General features: G+C 44.5%; 1 long non-coding RNA gene across 1 annotated transcript; it reads left to right on the top strand.

Moving 5' to 3' along the window:
• The first annotated feature begins 2787 nt into the window (after positions 1-2787).
• Positions 2788-17970, top strand: LOC134482966 (uncharacterized). Its single transcript, XR_010059747.1, has 2 exons — positions 2788-3106; positions 17085-17970. It is a non-coding gene; the product is annotated as an uncharacterized LOC134482966 (long non-coding RNA).
• Positions 17971-19322: the final 1352 nt, after the last annotated feature.

Genomic DNA, 19322 nt, shown 5'->3' with positions numbered 1-19322 from the left:
ATCCTTCTCAAAATTTTAACCCAGACCTGCTCCTGTCTAAAGGAAATACAGGGACAAGCAGTGGAGCAGGGACTAAAGAGAAGGTCATCCAGAGACTGCTCCACCTGGGGATCCATCCCTTATGCAGCCACCATCCCAGTCACTATTGCTGATGCCAAGAAGTGCTTGCTGACAGGAGCCTGATATAAATGTCTCCTGAGAGGCTCTGCCAGAGCCCTACTGATACAGATGAGGATGCTTGCAGCTAAACATCGGACTGAGCACAGGGATCCCAATGGAGGAGTTAGAGAAAGGACTGAAGGAGCTGAAGGGGTTTGCAACCCCATAGGAAGAACAACAATGTCAACTAGGCAGAGCTCCCAGGGACTAAACCACCAACCAAAGAGTACACATGGAGCGACCCATGGTTCCGGCTGCATATGTAGCAGAGGGTGGCATTGTCTGGTAACTATAGGAAGAGAAGCCTTGATCCAGTGTAGGGGAATGCCAAGGTGGTGAAGAGGGAGTGGGTGGGTGGGAGGGAGAGCATTCTCATAGAAGCAGGAAAGAGAGGATGGGAGAGGGATGGGGAGGGACAAAGAAATGGATTCCAGAGCCCACAGTCCAGAGCCTCCTGGTGGGAGTGGGGACCATGGAGGGTCTAACAATCACACTCAGACCACAGCAAAGTTGCTGCCATTGCCTCAGACACCAAACCAAACGCACACAGAGGAAGAAGACCTCTCTACCATCCCCACTGGCCACATGATGCTTCCCAAGAACATCGGGAACATTATCCCGAGTCGCCATGTGATGGTACAGAGTCTCCTGGGGGCCAAGAAGGCCCAGATCTGATGCTGAAGGTGAGTGCTGGGCAGAGTAGGGATAGAAAGGCCAGAAGCTATGCACACAGAGCATGCTGTGGTTAAAAACAAAAGCACTGACTCTGGCCTAAATGGCCTCTCATAAAGACACTCAATGTAAATAAATCCAAGGAAAGAAAAAGAAGCCAGAAAAATCAAATGAGTCAAGCACATGTCTGAAAAGTTCAGCATTCTAGATGTGGTGTTCTAGACGGGTGGATGCCTTTGATGTACAAATCAGAGGTTGAAACGATGTTCTGTTTAAAGTTGAACCAGAAGCTGGGAGTCTGATCCACTCATGCTCACACCCACCACCTCTGCATACCAGCGGGTACATGGGGAACTCTAGGGAGATAAACACAGACTTCAAGTCTAAACATTTCCTCCCCAACACTAGGCATACATTTTTCCAAGACATATTACATTCTCAAAAGGTATCAAATTCAGCCCCAGAGGCCCCACGGCACTCGAGGTTCAAACAGGAGGAGGCAGTGCTTTATAAAGAAGAGCTCTGGAGGTGATGTATCTGTGGAGTATCCTAATGGAGCATACTAACTCCCAAGGAAAGAGACACCAAATACCGAGTTCAAGAGCAGAGACAATATTCCAATTTACGATATAAAAGTTATCTTTTCTTGGAGTTATAAAGATGGCTCAGTGCCTAAGAACACTTGCTGCTCTTACAAAGATCAGCAAAGTTCAGTCCCCAGGACCCACGTGGCAGCTCATGACCACCTCTAAACTAAATCTGGAGGATCTGATGCCCCCTTCTGGCCTCCATGGGTACCACGCATGTGTGTGGTGCATACACCTACTTATATACATAAAATAAAAATACATGAACTTTTAGTTATCAGTTTTGGTTTGGAAGTGTGCTTAAGACAGTAGAGTGTTTGCCCAGCTCACACAAAGCCATAGGTCCACTTTCCAGCACTGCATAAGCCCAGAATCATAGAAATACCCATATCCCAGCACTGAGGAAGTATAGGCAGGAAGATCAGATTTCAAGTGCATCCTTTGCCACAGGATGAGCTTGAAGCCATCCTGAAATATATAAAATCCTGTCACACAAAAAAGAGGAGGAGGAGGGACGACGTACTGTTTCTTAACTTTTATTTATTTTCTACGCAAGAAGGCTTTGCCTGCATATATATGTGTATATTTTGTATATCCCTGGTACCCCCAGATGCAAGAGGAAAGTACAAGATATTCTCTCTCTCTTTCTCTCTCTCCCTCTCTCTCTCTCTCTCCCTCTCTTTCTCTCTCTCTTTCTCTCTCTCTCTCTCTCTCTCTCTCTCTCTCTCTCTCTCTCTCTCTCTCTTAGATTTAGAGTTACAGATGTTTGTGAGCTGCTATGTGGGTTCTGGGAACTGAACCTGGGTCTCTGCAAGAATAGCAGATGCTCTTAACCATGGAGATCCCTTTCACCACACACACACACACAAACACACAAACACACACTTATACATGCACACGCATACACACAAACACACACACACAAACACACACACAAACACACACATGCACACACGCACACACTCACACACGCATGCATGCACACACACGCACACACACAAACACACACGAGCACACACACGCGAGCACACACACGCGAGCACACACATGCACACTCACGCACGCACACACACATGATGTTACCCTTATTTTCTTAAACCGCCTCTTGCTCAACAGAGTGTCGCTTAGTACATGTGGCTCATTGTTTTACAAATGGAGAAAACTGGACTCAAAAGAACCATATGGGGGTTGGGGATTTAGCTCAGTGGTAGAGGCCCTGGGTTCGGTCCCCAGCTCCGAAAAAAAGAAAAGAAAAGAAAAAAAAAAAAAAGAAGCATATGACTCAGTGTCCAAGGTCACGTGGTTATTTAAAGGGAAAACCCACATTTAAATGCTGATTCCAAATTCAGTGCTCCTTGGGTTTCAATAGTCAAGCATTGCCAAGAGCAAATGGGCAGGTACTATAAGAGCGTTGGCTCGGCTTCAGCCTGGAGTTTAGAATGAGGCAACACCTCGCTGCTTTCCAACACATCTCCTGTGTTGCACCAACCTAACCTGTGTTGCAAGTTGGCTTCAGATCACAGGTAAATCTGTAACAGACTGGACTCTGATGACACCAATGTGCGTGAGAAGGCTTCTGACTCTGGCCAACTCCAGCTCTTAATTGGAATCAAGAGAGTGATTTTTTTTTTTTTTTTTGTTCTTTTTTTCGGAGCTGAGGACCGAACCCAGGACCTTGCGCTTCCTAGGTAAGCGCTCTACCACTGAGCTAAATCCCTAGCCCCTATTTTTATTTTTTTAGATGCTACATTTCAAGTTTGAATTCTTCGTCTTTGCTTGGCCTCTCATCCCGGGCTCTGCTGGGTTTGGAACACACCGCCTGCGTCACTCACAAGCTCACAGATTGCTCTCCCTGCAACTACATTCCTCTCTTCCTCACCCCCACACACACCCAGGTGCTGGCAGCTTTTCATCTTCAGTGGTTGATAGAAATCTCAAGGAATTCAGCGCCTGATATATACTTTGTAAATGAAATCTGTGTGTGTGTGTGTGTGTGTGTGTGTGTGTGTGTGTGTGTGTGTGTGAGAAAGAGAGAGAGAGAGGGGGGGGGGAGAGGGAGAGAGGGAGAGACTGTTCGTCCTACCTGTATCCCTGTTTTTCAAGGCCTTTCTTTACAACTGGCTATAAATACATGGACTTGAACATGATGCAAGAGACCTGGGTAGGTCAGGTTCAGAAATCCACTCTTTCACACCCACTCCGGCCACTCTCCCTACTGCCAGCACTCTGGGTATTCACACCAGCTCCCCTTTCTAAGAAGCAATTTAAAGGGTGGCTTCCCATCCTCTAGAAAATCAGTTCAACAGTAAATCATGTTCTATGGAAAATGTACTCCAAGACATTATTTGATTTTGCACATCATTTTTATAGCAGGAGTGTAATTAAGACTCAGAGAAGATAAGTGATTCGTGGAAATACTTTGAATAAGAAATATGTACAGAGCATGAGCTTTCTTCCGAGCTCTTTTTAGCACAGACTTGTATTGACTCTAGTAGACTGGAAGGTTTAATAGCAGAATTTCTTTGGTAAGGGGTGCCATTTTTTTTTATATCCAAACATATACAGCAGGTAGAATCATTTGCACCTGAATTCATGAATTACTCCAAATCCTGATAAGATGGTACCTTCAAGTTTCAAATCTTAGCTTGAAATATAATTTGTATATTTATCCGGCAGATATCTGAACCCTTACTATCTAACAGGCAGCACGCTGGATCTGGGAGACAGACGTGCAAATCTCAGAACAATTCTACCCTCGTAGAGCTCAGAACCTACTGATTTCATTACAACGTGATATTTTCCATGCTCCTAAAAACCCAGAGCTGATTTCTAAGCTCCATGTTTTTTCTAATTTATTGAAAATGACTGGTCATTTCATTGACCTCAAACATGAAAGCAGGCATCCCCCAGCTCCCAGCAATCCATTTCTGTATCACAAGACACATCAAATGTGGGGCCCTGGTTCAAATACCAAAAAATAATTGAGCTGCTGGACATGTTTACTTTATATTTAGAGATAATTTTAAATTTATGGAAAACTTTATATGAAAGAATACCCCTCTATCCATTACCCAGTTTTTCAGTGACTCCCACGAGGTCACATTTGCTCCACGATTTTGCTACCACCAAGCACAGTAGTCTTTGTAAGATGCTTGAGAGCAAGCTGCATACACTGGTCCTCCCTGCTTAAATGTTTCCTATGAACAGAGAGAGCCTGTAAGACAGTCTGGCTTTTGTTATATTTAATGTCAATACATTTTTACCTAATCTACCTACTATCTACTTTCTTCTATTTTTCTCTCTCTGTGTCTCTCTCTCCCTCCCTCCCTTCCTCCCTTCTTTGTCCCCCTTCTCTCTTAGAGTCTCAGGGACCAGTCTGCCTGTCTTTGAATTTTGGATTAAAGATGTACACCATGTGCACCATCATGCCTGGCCTCCCTGACTATTTCTCTCTAGAGGTAGGGCATTTCAAAGATCTTGGGAGAGACATCTGCAGCAAGTTAGACATCTATGAGGAAATCATAAAAGATCATGCCCAGATTTGGACCATCATGAAAATCTTCCCCTTGGCCTTAACATCCTTCAGTGGTTCTTGTCTGAATCTGCTATCACAGTGTCTGCAAATGATGTCCCCTGCTATTCTTCCACACTCATCAGGCATGTGGGCAGAGAGTCCTACTTTCCCTCACAGTAATGATGCCATCCTTATGGATTTAATTTTTATATTTCTCTGGTGGTTCACAATTCATCACCGGACGTCATTGTCTAGATCACATGCTACATGTGATCCTGAAGCATTACAGCATCTGTCAACTATGTCTTTTTTCAGTGTGTTCATGTTTTTTTTTTTAACAACTTAGTTGGCAGCATGATAATATACTACATATCTATGCTGTACCCGTACTGCCTAACATGAAACCAGCTACTTCTTTGAGGACTCCTGGCTCCCTCTATGAGCAAGACCAAGAATTGTGCTCATGCTATGGTGATTTAGCCTTCAGACCCTTCCAACAGCCAGGGCCCATCCATTCTTAGTAGGAATGAACTAGTCAGAGCATTTCCATCAGAGGTGAAACTTCAGAAGTCCGTTTTATAAATCAGTGTTATAAAACATGGCTCTGTCCTCACACAGAACAGAGAGTACAAGAGTTCAAGTCAAGAGAGGGAAGTCGATACAGACAAGGTGAAAAATAGGATGACTCATTGTGCAAAGGGTAGCTGCCAGGACCTGCAGGCTCCCCTCAGGACAAAGGTTTCAAAGCTGGATCCCAGCCCAGCTGACTTGGTTCTTAGCTTGGACTTTAAGATACTAGATTGTTATAACTGGAAAAATCTGCCATGCCCTGTCAGAGACACCTCTGCAGTCTTAGGAATCTACTTGAACACTTTCCTGTCTTTGTGTGACACCCTACAAAGCTCCACAGCCTGGGCACCTCCTCAAGGGTGACTCTATTGTAATGCTGGTACCAAAGAGTTCAAGCCCATTTGCTTATTTGAATGCAAAACAAATAAGCAAAAATGTTTTGGTGGACCTGGAGTGTGGCTAGGTCAGAAACGTGCCTTCTTAAAAGCATGATGGCCTGAGAGTTTGATCACAGGGCTCTTGGTAAAGAGAGGGTTGAGGAATGGATGTGCACAATTGTGATTTCAATGCTGAGATGGATCTCTGGGAGTTCACTGGTCATCCAGCCTAGGCTACTTGATAAGTTCCAGACATTGTCAGACCCTGTCTCAAAAAGAAGATGCAAGATGTGAGTTTCAGGTCTGTCTGGTCACATAGTGAGTTCCAGACCTGACAGGGATATACAGAGAGGCCCTGTCTCAAAAAATAAAGAGAAAAAACAAGGTGAACGGTACCTGAGGAACAATTCCCAAGATTGACCTCTGGCCTCCACATGCAACCTACACACACACACACACACACACACACACACACACACACACACACACCTGAGCACACGCACACCGATGCCACCACATACATACCCATGCATGTACATACACACATGCACACACAAACATTCATTGTTAAACTTTTCAAACATGCAAAAACATGGAAGAACCTCCTGTGACCATAACTGATATTTCATCAATGCCCTTGTTCACCAACACTCTGAGCAAAAAACATTTTAAAGCAAATCATAAACATACTTTATAATTCAATCATATCAAACAAGTTACCAATCATATCCAACAAATTTTACCTAATGATATAATCATCCAATAGAATCCAGTCTGTGCTTAATTTTCTCCAGATGTCTTACAAATATGTTTTTATATTTTGCCTAAGTGAAGGTGTAAAGAAACACAACTTATGTAATGTGCTTCGGGCTTTTGTTGTTGGTGTTACTGTTGTTGTGGTTGTTGTTGTTGTTTTGGTTTTGTTTTTTTTCTGAGTCAGGGTTTCTCTGTGTTTTTCTGGAACTTGCTCTGTAGACCAGGCTGGCTTCAGATTCAGAATTTCCACTCTCTCCTCCACCCAAGTGCAACATTTGTTTCTTTTCTTTTAATATCCTTTGCTTGTTGAAGAACCTAGGTTCTAGGTTATAGGACTTGCCACATTGTGTTACTCTGCTTGTACCAAGTGAGGACCGGTTAACAAAAGGTAAAGTATCCAACCATTGGCTCAGTGAGTGGCAAAGGCCAAAGTGATTCAGCAGTCAGTATAAGATTGTAAGAGAAAGGGCACAGAAGTGCAAAGGAAAGTGAGAAGGAAAGAGAGAAAGGCAGACAGACTGTACTTCTAATCCAGCAAAGTCCTGCTGGACTTTGACATGAACTCACTTCCCTGGGGAGGAAGTAGGCTGGGCAACAACCAACCAATGAGTTACTATTTGTTTTTGGAAAACCAAAGACTTGTTTTTCAAACTTGTAGAAGCTGGTTACAGAGTGTTTCCATGGGATTTCAGTGTCTGCCCCTGTGGCATTACCTTTAATGAACTGTGCTTTGGGGACCAGAGAGTACCCACATTTTCATTAGCCTCAGTCATGGAAAAATCCTCAGCTCCTTTTATAGTCTTTGAAAGCCAAACAACAAAGCAGCATTCCTGAAAATCGCTTGCTTTACAGTGATAATTTTGGTTTAATTTATCTTAATCTTAATCTTTCCCCCACCTCTGAATGTGGGATAGAACTAAAATCCACAGGAACGAAGAGGCCAATGAGGCAGTAAGAATCACACCGTAAGATGAAAACAATTCAGTCCTTCATGATCTGACCGCTCCTGAGCGGACACACATCATCTTTCCTGAAGTTACTTCTTTAAACTGATTAACACAAGGCAAACAGATTGTTTTATTTCAGTTCTGCAGGCTGGAAGTCTGTCCCTGGTCCCTCTGAAGCTTGAGGGAAAGGTCTCTCTCTTCTCCCAGCTGCTAATATTGGTGTGAACACTTGGTGTCAGCGCCTTTGTGGCCACATCTCTCCAGTGACTGTTTTGTCTGTGCATCAGTCTTCAGTGGTTATTTTTTTGTATAAAGGCACTGATCTTATTGGATTAGGGCCTACCCTGTTCGAGAGTGGCCTTCTCTTAACTAATCGCACATGCGGTGACCCTCCTCCCAATGAAATGCTAGGGGTTAAGACTTCACGATCTTAGGAGCATGGTATAATTTGCCACTAACACTGTCTTTCATAAATGGGTTCAATGTAACTTATGCACCCACACACAGGTCCAAATGAAGATAGACTGTCAAGCTCTCTTTCTATCTGTGCTCGAGGGGGCAATCTCCTTGAAAGTGGCACAGCAGGGTTCAGCCCCTGATCTGAGCAGGATGAAAGTATGAGCTCACTTCCTGTTATCCAGGTTAGGAGGGCTTGAGTCAAGGTTGTTAATAAACAGCATAAAGCTCTTTGGCACTGGAAAATAAGTGCAGGATGCACACCAGGCACTGTGATGCTCGCAACCTACGATGCAGAATAGTAAGAGCCAAGATGTAAGACCTGGAGCCGCTGGAGTCCGACAGCAACACCTGCTGCATATCTGACAGCAGGGCACTTGGCTTTTCTGAAATGAGGTAGCTGGTCTTGGCCAACAACTGAACCCTTCTGAACCTGATTATACATTCATAGGGGATTAATCCTTCTACCAAAGGTCTATAGGGAAGTTCTGGAAGCAGAATTAAATAAGAAACTACCACCGTGGTAAGAAACAGCAGGAAACCAATCAATACCAAATGCCTTCAACTGACCTTTGACCTTAACATCTCGACTCTGTGTGGTTGCTTTTTGCCCATTGGCTCAACAAGGCTCCTTGACACTCAGTGTCTTAAGCTGAGAGGTTCAACAAAGAGGCTGGCAGAAGAGTATCCTAAAAATATTGTAGAGGTCAACACTCAACAGCTTTGATCTCTGGAATATTTCATAACCATGTACTTCAGTGGAGGCTCCAATTAGAGGTTCTCCTTTGTATAGGTCTCTATGACCCATATCCTCCCTCCTCTATCTGCTTTATAATTATGAATATAAAATGGGACTTGTGAATGACAAAACATACTTCTTAAAAGAATCACTATAATGACCTCAAGTCTAATACAAAGGAAAAATAAAACAATGCATAACGAAGTAACAGTATTGATATTAATATGTAAACACTTTGAGACCAAGTACACCCAAAGGGTATAGAAAGTTAACTGAAGGGAAGACTTTTTCCATTCAGGTGCACAGACGTTGCCATGCTGGGGTGAGATTCTACAATGATGGGCTGTTTTGAGGTCTTCTGTCCTCCAGAGTAACTCTTCATGTTCCTGTGAGTAAGCTCAGGAAACACCAGTTTCCTAGTATATAGGTTACATAGTTTCCTAACAGACTTGGGTGGGATCGTTACTGTGACTGATATCGGTATCTGTGGTGAGTAGATATGTATTCATGTGTGCCTGGGAGGAACTCATCCAGCAGTGTAACACAAAACGGCAATGTGGTCGGGGCCATTTTTGAGTTTGGTAGGAATCCCATCCCAGTCCTGGCCAAAATTAATTTCATGAGCTTTTGATGTTCAACTCAGCAGCTTTAAAAATCAAACATTATAATATATTACAATCCAAAGGTAGAATTTGATATTTACATGCTGATGGTAGAAATAACCGGAAACATCTTTTTGTAATTAAAGGTACTACCAACTCCTGAGAATGGAGCTTCAGGGTGGCAGCCTAGGGCTGAGCCCCAGACCATCTGGCCGTGGCCTTCCCGAGAGTCTGTACATTTTAACACAGAATAATAACATCCAAGAATGTGGAAGCTCCTCCTGCACCTGGGCTAACCCCAGAGTCTGCAAATGTGTGGCACAACCCCTTATGGATTTCACACTATGTATAGGAGGTTGTAAACAATGTTTCTGAATGTGTAAGGGCCTAAATGTAACTCAAAATTAAGTGCATGCCGAGTCTGAGGTGTTGCTGGCCACACCTGCCTGTGTAATTAGGTGACTCACTGCAGCCTGGGTTCTGAGTGTACAGCATGCCCACTTGGTACTGTGTTTGCCATCAGAACACACCAAACACCCCTACTCATATACTGGGCTACTATATCTTATGATTTCTTTATTGTCTAAAATTACTGGAAAAATATTATTATTATGTACGAAGTTTCTGCCTCTTATGGGAATAAAATGGTTTAATTAAAAAATTTACTTTTATACCACCATCCATCAGCATATAAGTATCAAATTATTCCTTTGGATTAGATTGTATTAGAATGTTTTGTTTTTTAAATCAGCTGAGTTGCTAAATTGAGCTTCAAAAGAAAATCGTTCAGCAAATTTTGTCAGGGAATTGGGCGAATCCTTAACGGTTTCTGAAATGGCTCTAAACACGTTGCTGTTTGTGTTACGCTGTTGGATGAATTCCTCCTGGGAAGGCATTAACACACGTGTATCTACTCACACAGATACAGTACCAGTAACAGAACAAAGGAAAGATTCCGCCCAAGTCTCTCTTGAGGAACCACTGGGTTTCCTGGGGTTACTCACAGGCAGATAATGGGTTGGTTAATTCTTGAGGAAGGAAGACCCTGAAACAGTCCCATCACTGAAGAGTCTCACCCCAGCATGGATGGCTTCTGTGTACCTTATGGATGGGGTGCCCTCCCTCAGCTAACCTTCCATACTCTACACACTTGATCACACATTTCCGGTGGTTGAACAAGGCTGGGTGAGAATTGTGCTCAAATGAGAGTGTGTCTAGGCAGCAGGAATCCCCTGCTGAGGGATTATCAATAGGTCTGATATTGGGTCTCTTGTGGGCAGTGATTATTTTTTTTTATCTTTACTAACTTGAGTACTTCTTATTTACATTTCGATTGTTATTCCCCTTCCCGGTTTCTGGGCCAACGTCCCCCTAATCCCTTCCCCTCCCCATTCTTCCCCCCCATTACCACCCTCCTCCCAACAATCACGTTCACTGGGGGTTCAGTCTTGGCAGGACCAAGGGCTTCCCCTTCCACTGGTGCTCTTACTAGGCGATTCATTGCTACCTATGAGGTTGGAGCCCAGAGTCAGTCCATGTATAGTCTTTGGGTAGTGGCTTAGTCCCTGGAAGCTCTGGTTGCTTGGCATTGTTGTTCATAAGGGGTCTCGAGCCCCTTCAAGCTCTTGCAGTCCTTTCTCTGATTCCTTCAACAGGGGTCCCATTCTCAGTTCACTGGTTTGCTGCTAGCATTCGCCTATGTATTTGCTGTATTCTGGCTGTGTCTCTCAGGAGCGATCTACATCCGGTTCCTGTCGGTCTGTACTTCTTTGCTTCATCCATCTTGTCTAGTTTGGTGGCTGTATATGTATGGGCCACATGTGGGGCAGGCTCTGAATGGGTGTTCTTCTGTGTCTGTTTTAATCTTTGCCTCTCTATTCCCTGCCAAGGGTATTCTTGTTCCCCTTTTAAAGAAGGAGTGAACCATTCACATTTTGATCATCTGTCTTGAGTTTCATTTGTTCTAGGCATTTAGGGTAATTCAAGCATTTGGGCTAATAGCCACTTATCAGTGAGTGCATACCATGTATGTCTTTCTGTGTTTGGGTTAGCTCACTCAGGATGATATTTTCCAGTTCCAGCCATTTGCCTACGAATTTCATAAAGTCGTTGTTTTTGATAGCTGAGTAATATTCCATTGTGTAGATGTACCACATTTTCTGTATCCATTCCTCTGTTGAAGGGCATCTGGGTTCTTTCCAGCTTCTGGCTATTATAAATAAGGCTGTGATGAACATAGTGGAGCACATGTCTTTTTTATATGTTGGGGCATCTTTTGGGTATATGCCCAAGAGAGGTATAGCTGGATCCTCAGGCAGTTCAATGTCCAATTTTCTGAGGAACCTCCAGACTGATTTCCAGAATGGTTGTACCAGTCTGCAATCCCACCAACAATGGAGGAGTGTTCCTCTTTCTCCGCATCCTCGCCAGCATCTGCTGTCACCTGTCTGCTCCTCCTCTTCCTTCTTATTCCCACCTTTTCTCCTCCTCCTCCCCCTCGACTACCTCTTCTTCTTCGATGTTCTTCCTCCTCCTCTTCTCTGTCTTCCTCCTCTCTCTCTTTTCCCCTCTCCCCTCTCTCCCTCCCTCCATTCTTCTTAACAGATGACCAGGTCTTCCAGGATGGCCTCTGCCCACCACGGAGCTAAGGATGACTGGACTTCTGATCATCCTGTTTCCACCTTTGCAGGTTGGGATTAGAGGATTGTGTTAGCACCAAATAGAATCCATGTGGTACTAGGGGTCAAACCATGGCTTTTGCGCATGCTAGTTAAGCACTCTGCCAACTACAGCCTTAGCCCTGCCTTTCTGCTTTAAAAGTTTATAAATTAGAAACAAAAGAAACAAACAAAACAGGTTCTGCAAAGACGTTCCTGTGAATGCCTGGCCTGATATCAAGTTTAGTCATTTTGGTAGGCTGAACTTGGAACCTCCATACAGTCCATATGTAGAGCTGTTACCTGCTCTCTTCCCGGGCCCCATAATTCAAGAGTGTAACTTGATTAGGAAAGAGGGTCAACCATGGCAGATGTAATGAGCTAAGATGAAGTCATGCTGGAGTGGGCAGACTCTAATTCAGTATGACCAGTGTGTTTATTAAAAAGAAAAGTTTGGGGAATGGAGATAGGGCTTAGTGGTGAAGACTGTTGGTTGCTCATCTAGAAGACCCAGGGTTAATCCCTCGTACCTACATGGCGGCTCACAAGTATCTAATTACAGTTCCAGGGGAACTGATACTGTCTTCTGGTCTTCTGGTAACCCTCCAGTCCACAAACATATGTGCAGGCAAAACACTCATACACACAAAATAAGGAAAGTAGTTTTGAAAAGAAAAATTTGGATGCAGATGCACTTCCAGTGAGAACACCATGTGAAGTTGAAAAGAGAAACTGAATGAGGTACCAGCTACCCCTGAAGCTGGAGAGGGAGAAGCCCAGAGAAGATTCTCCTTCCAAGCTCTCAGAAGGAAGGTACCCCTCAGACACCCCAGGGTTGGATTTTTAACCTCCAGAATTGTGAGGAGCACAATTCAGCAGCTCCTGTCACCCAGTTCGTGATATTTTATGATGTCAGTCTGAGCAAACTAGTGTACTTATTTTGAATACTGTCTATCTAATAAATCATAACAATTCATCAATATTTAATACATAACCATAATAAGGGTAATGTCTTATTACAGTACTAACAACTTGTGTTTAAAAGAACAGAAGACTCCTGTCCATCAGAAAGTCCACCTGTAAATTCCACCTTTTGTTTGTTTTTTTTTTTTTTTTTTTTTTTGCTTAAGTTAAATGCAGCATAGATCCATGGCTATAGACACAGACATCCAGAGGACACTCTGACATCATGAACATTTATTGAAACAAAAACAGTAGATTCCTACCTAAGGGTTATGACTCCACAGTCATGGGATTTTAGTCAAGTTTCCAGTAGCAGGCAGACATGGAATTCTTCCTGTGGAGCAGGCTGTCAATCCAATTAGGAAGTAGTTGGTTACAACCATAACTATAATGCTACCATCACACCAACGGGCACAAGATGCCTAACTAGTCAATATTATATAGCATGCAGGATCCAGCACTGGGCAGGACGACTGGTGTCTTCCTTCCCCAGGTTGCCTTCATAACACCTCCCAACACTACATAAACTAGCCAGCAAAGAGAGTTTCCTGGTCACGAACCTCAAAAGACCACCAAGGAGCTGAACCCAATGCAATCGCATTAGTGTCTCTTTATTCAAGCCTGAGCTTGGGCTGCCCGCCAATCCTGACCCAGCAGGAAGGTGGAGCCCTGAGTCTAGTTTCAGGTAAGCATTTATAGAGATAAAAAGCGGCTCTCTAGCCTAGGGCACATCTGATTAGGGAGCCATTATGACCTTTAACATAATTGGCTGGTGCTGGGAGCCAAACCACAAACTTAGCTTCTGCTTTCCTCCTGATTGGTGGTTGTTGGGAAGTGAAGTGTCAGGGATGGGCTTGTATCCTGGGGGGTGCAGATTTGTTGGGGAATAACCTGGACACTGGTGCTGCTGGATGTGGGTCTTGTTGGGGGGTTGGAGGGTGGGGAGTAGCCTGGAAACTGGTGCTAGGTACCAGCCTGTTAGTTAACCTGAGTTCAACCTTGAGTCAGGTTCTTTAAAATGATATCTGAACCCAAAAGGCTTTTTCTCTGAACTGCAAGTACTGCAAATAAAGTGAGTGATATCTTTAGTGCTAGGGTGTTACCTGTGAGTTTCTACGGACATCTGTGCGTTGTTTTGAGTGCCTCAAGGACTTCACCTGTAGGCCTTCTTATCACAGTCTGATTCCTCTTTGGGCATGTCTAGATAGGGAAATGAACCACTGGGAAGTAATAAATGCCAACTCTGGCCCAATAATATTAGTCGGCCATAATGAATACCCCATACCCAAATCAATAAATAGACATCAGCTCCTCCCTTGACCTTGAAAGTACATCCTTGACTTCAGGAGCTCATGACTCAGACATCAGTCCCTCAGGTAACTAACTGAATTCATTTGGCATGTAAAGCAGGCTTGGTTATCTATCAACTATTTTATTAGCATGAGCTTTATCCCACTTGTGACCCGGGGCTGTTAAGGAGGTAGATCCTGGTTGCTATTCTACCTTTCATGATTGTGAGAAATGATTTGCAATGGGGCCCATCAACCCACTCCACCCTCTAAATTAGTGGTCCTCAACCTTCCTAATACTGTGACCCTTAAATACAGTTACTCATGTTGGGGTGACTCCCAACCATAACATTATTTCCGATGCTACTTTATAGCCTAGTTTTGCTAACGTAAATATTTAATATGTACAATATCTGATATGAAACACTCATTGAGCCTTTGGGCGTCCAGAGGGTCTTGACCCACAGGTTGAGAACCACTGCCCTAAATAAACACACAACAAATAAATAAGGGATGAATCATTCATTCTCTTTTGCTTGTACGAAGTGAAAGGTTTCATATCACGGGGAGTCATATTTCAGTGGCAAAATCATGACACAGATGGTGCGAATGAGAAATCCTTTGGTTTGGCTCTGACTCACATGGTATGTCACAAAACTTCTCATGCCCACACAAGAATCAGGATCTGGTTAGGCAGTGCTAGTTGGTGCAAGGCGCTAGGCAGCTCCTATAGTCTTTTAAGGGGAACAGAGAGAGCTGCCACGAGAACAACCTCTGCTTCTAAATGCTGACACAGTTGTCGGGACAAGACTTTCCTTCCCAGAGAGGTAAATATTGAGAAGTGATCAGAACGTGACTCTTCAGTCCCCCATGGCCTTTACAAGCTGTGATCACTACGTGAACTTTAACCCCTGCAATGAAAGTGGTTACCCAACATGGGGCTCACTAAAGGATTAAAATGTCCTTTGTCTGTCTTGGCTTAGTGAGGAACACGGGAACTTTTCCTAGAAAAGAAAGAGACTAGAAAGGAGAAATCAATGAGTCCTGTTGAACGCTGTCTCCGCTTAGAGACTAACAAGCAAGTGAGGTCTTTGATTTGGCCAGTCTGGGCTCTGAGCGTTGGCGAGGTTCCCGCCATAGCAACCCACTGAGAGTACTCTTAGACTGTTGGGAAGCCAGGAGGCTGGAGCAGTCCCCCTGAGAAGAGTCAAACAGAAACATGAGTGTGTCACCTGCCATGATGCTCCCCTGAGACGACAAGCTCCTCTGGAAGGACAAGCTAAAGAGACAAAGATGTAAATAAAGCCCCTTTGAGCATTACCCCAGCAGCCCAGAATTGCCCTGAAATGTACCTAGCCAGCTCTCAGTTGAGCACATTGAATACAAAACAAACCACACGGTCGTTTCAATGCAAATTCTGTCATGTTTTCTCTCCCTACTGATGACAAGAGCCTGATGAAACAAGTATGTTGAGCTCTTAGCCATGACTTCCAGTTTAGCCTAGAGTACACATAGTGAGAAACCAGCTGCATGGCACAAGCAGGAAAAAGCCAGTTTATCTCATTTGTGTTGTGAATTTATAAAAGGCATCTTTCAGCCCATAACGCTCACAGTTGTCCTGCCTAGTTCAGCTAAATCTCCCTAGTCATCCCCATAAACAACTCATTTTAAACAGCTCAAGTTCAAGCTATAAAGGCTTGCCATGCAGGAATTTTGCACAGAATTTGATCCCAGTACCCATATGAAAGAGTGAGTCACAGCGGCAAGCCCTTGAAACCCCACTCGTGGGAAGGCAGAGGCAGGTGGATCCCTAGGACTGGCTGACCAGTCAGACTAGCATGAGTGAACCCTAGGTCCCAGTAAGAGACCATCTCAAAAAAATACAGTAGGGGCTGGAGAGGCAGATCAGTGGTTAAGAGCACTGGTTGCTTTTATAGAGGGCCTAGGCTTGGCTCCCATAATGCTTTTAGCAGTCTGTGACTCCAATTCCAGAGGATATAATACCCTTTCTTCTGGCCGCCTCGGGCACAAGGCACACACATGGTGCACAGACGTACATGTAGACAAAACACCTATACATGCGCAATAGAAATTAATGATTTTTTTAAAAAGCAACACAAACAATAACAAAAGTCCACAGAGCCTGAAGAACAACACCCAAAGTTGACCTTTGTTTCTCTCTCTGTCTCTCTGTCTCTGTCTCTCTCCCCGTCTCTCTCTCTCTCTCTCTCTCTCTCTCTCTCTCTTTCACACACACACACACACACACACACACGGGGCAGAGAGAACATGAAGAGAAAGGTGAAGTGTCTGCAACCTGAGATCCTTTGGTGGATTCTCTATGGAAAGGCATTGGTTTCTGGGTCTGCTGGAGCCTGAAAAGAAAGAATTCTTCCTTCAACACTGCTCTGAACACCAACTCCCTCCCCTCTGCCAGTGGGAGCTGGATGTTGCTTGAATCTCAATCCACTCAAGCTGCAGCAGACTCTTGAGGGTGCACCCCCAAAGCTATCAGAGTGGGGTCCAGAGGAAGCCGCCCAGTTGAAAACCTCTGGCCCTCTCTGCGTATCTTCCTCCTTGTGACAGCAGCAGCATCAGAGACAGGTTCTGTGCAACAGTTATTTCCTAAGGAGTGTGATGTGCTTTCATTCCTCAGAGCAGGAGTCCTAGGTCTAGGTTCTATTGGACAGAAATCTTTCAGGTGCAAGTGAGTAAGACCCACCTTGAATTGTCTTAAGCAACCATAGGTAGGTTTCAATGCTCCCCTTAAACTGAAAGAACTTACTATTCTCACAGGTCAACAGTTGTCAAAGAATCGACAATATCTCAGACTGAAAACCTATTGGAAAGTCACAGCACAGACAGGCTTCAAGAGAGAGATCACCTGACACGGAGCCAGTATCTCCAGGAACTCAGATTTCTCTGGGCATTGGTGACAGCTGCGTCTTCAATCTCGCTGCGCTCCATCTCGGAGAGACCACGTGCCTTACGTTGCTGAGACATCTGCAATAGTTCCAGGCCTGCATCATTACACTTTATCACCGAGGGGAAGAAAGGAAGCCTTTCTCACAGCATCCACAGAAGAGGGAGGCAGATTGTTTCCCTCAAACCTTGACAAGCCCCTCTTTCATCTCATGAGCTTTTAATGGGTTCTTAAAAAAAGAAGCCATTTAGTTCTACTCTGGTGAAGATATAGGATACTCTTTTACCTCAAGCTAATTCTAACTCACATAGAGTAGGGGTGAGGTCTACCTCATGTATGCTATGTAGTTGGGAATGAGGCAGAAGTTCTTATATAAGTTAATTTTGCTGTTATTCACTAGCAAAGACACATCCATGTATACTGCTAGCATTGAGATGAGTAGAAAGAGTGAACCTAACTTGTTGAGCCACTGATGGAGGAAACCTGTGTTATGGTTTGCATATGCTTGGCCCAGGGAGTGACGCTGTTAGAAGGTGTGGCCCTGTTGGAGTAGGTGTGTCACTGTGGGTGTGGGCTTTAAGGCCCACATCCTAGCTGCCTGGAAGCCAGTATTCCGCTAGCAGCCTTCTGATAAAGATGTAGAACTTCAGCCCCTCCTGCACCATGCCTGCCTGAACGCTGCCATACTTCCTGACTTGATGATAATGGACTGAACCTCTGATCCTGTAAGCCAGCCCCAATTAAATGTTGTTCTTTTAAGAGTTGCCTTGGTCATGGTGTCTGTTCACAGCAGTAAAACCTAAGACAAATCTCTGGAGAACAGATGGCCTTGAGGAGCCTTGCTCTGGCTTCTCAGTAGGCATTAGGGAAGCTGGTACCCAGGCTTCAGCTTTGCGGCACTGTACCCTTTCACGGTTCAGTCAGTTCTATCATGGTCTCCATAAAAATTGTCACAGCCTCTCCTCTGTTATGTGGTACACCTTCTCTAGGGGTGGCTTCAAGAATAGAAGACGTCAGGGTCACATAAGCATTTGTGATGCCACCTCTCCCCGATTCCTGTATCAGGGGCTCTTCAGGTTCAAACCTCCTTTGGGGGGTCAGCCCTGATCTGAAGTAGTAACTGTATCCTATCTTCCACCTATAAATTAGATGCAAGGAAAAGCCACCACCTATCTATCTCTTTCCTCAGGATCATGGCCAAGTTTCTTGAAATTTCAGTCCCTGCTTTTCTGGTCCCCTAGGAACCAGCTCCTAGCCCCTCCTCTTCCCCTGGTGCTCCCTAGGGTGAGACGCCATGATTGGAGGTTCCAAGTGGACATGTCACATTTGTGTCTGAGAGCACTAGGAATACCAGAGGAGTCCTCAACTGGACCCCAGCCCTGGTGTTCACTTGGATGGGGCTGCGGCAAAGTCCACTGTAACTCCCTATCTCCATTTTAAAATTGGATGCTTTTCTTCCACCAAGGGCTACCATGATTAGACGAGTTCATACATGTGATACTTCCCATGAAAGCTGGCCCTGGTCCACACCCCACAGCATGTGCTAATCATACTCCTGTCCTCTCCTCCCGCTCCTCCCAGGATGCTCTCTACCACTCATCCCTTCCACATCTATGCACTCTTTTCTTTCTTTCTCTTTTTGTAGTGAATTACCTTTAAATTTTTTATAAGTTCTTTGTGAATTTCACACACCCAATCCCACTAATCTCCTTCTCCACCAACAACAACAGAAAATCTGGCTGTGTAAGGTATAAGCTGTGGTGTGTCACAGTGTGTCCCACAGTACACCTTTCCGTTCACCCTTATTTGCAAATGTCCGTTGCAATCAGTTGTTAGTCTGGTACAAGTCCTCTGGCTTCTGTTACTCTGTCAATTCTAGAACCTCACTGGGTCTCTTCTTGGATATCCTGTTGTTGTTCTGCGTCATGGACATCCTGTAGTTTTTGGATCCATAGGACCAGCCCCCTCATGCAGTTCATCAATGGGATAAATATGGGGTGGGTCAATTCAAAGCCCTGGATCTGAGCCTGAGGGTATATGAGCTGGTCAGCCTGCCAGCTTCTCCTGCTCTCCTGCCCTCAGACTACCTCACCTGCAACCAGGGCCAGCTC

This window comes from Rattus norvegicus, chromosome 18 (genome assembly GCF_036323735.1).
Source record: "Rattus norvegicus strain BN/NHsdMcwi chromosome 18, GRCr8, whole genome shotgun sequence".
Taxonomy (NCBI): domain Eukaryota; kingdom Metazoa; phylum Chordata; class Mammalia; order Rodentia; family Muridae; genus Rattus; species Rattus norvegicus.
This window is presented reverse-complemented; position numbering and strand designations above follow the sequence as displayed.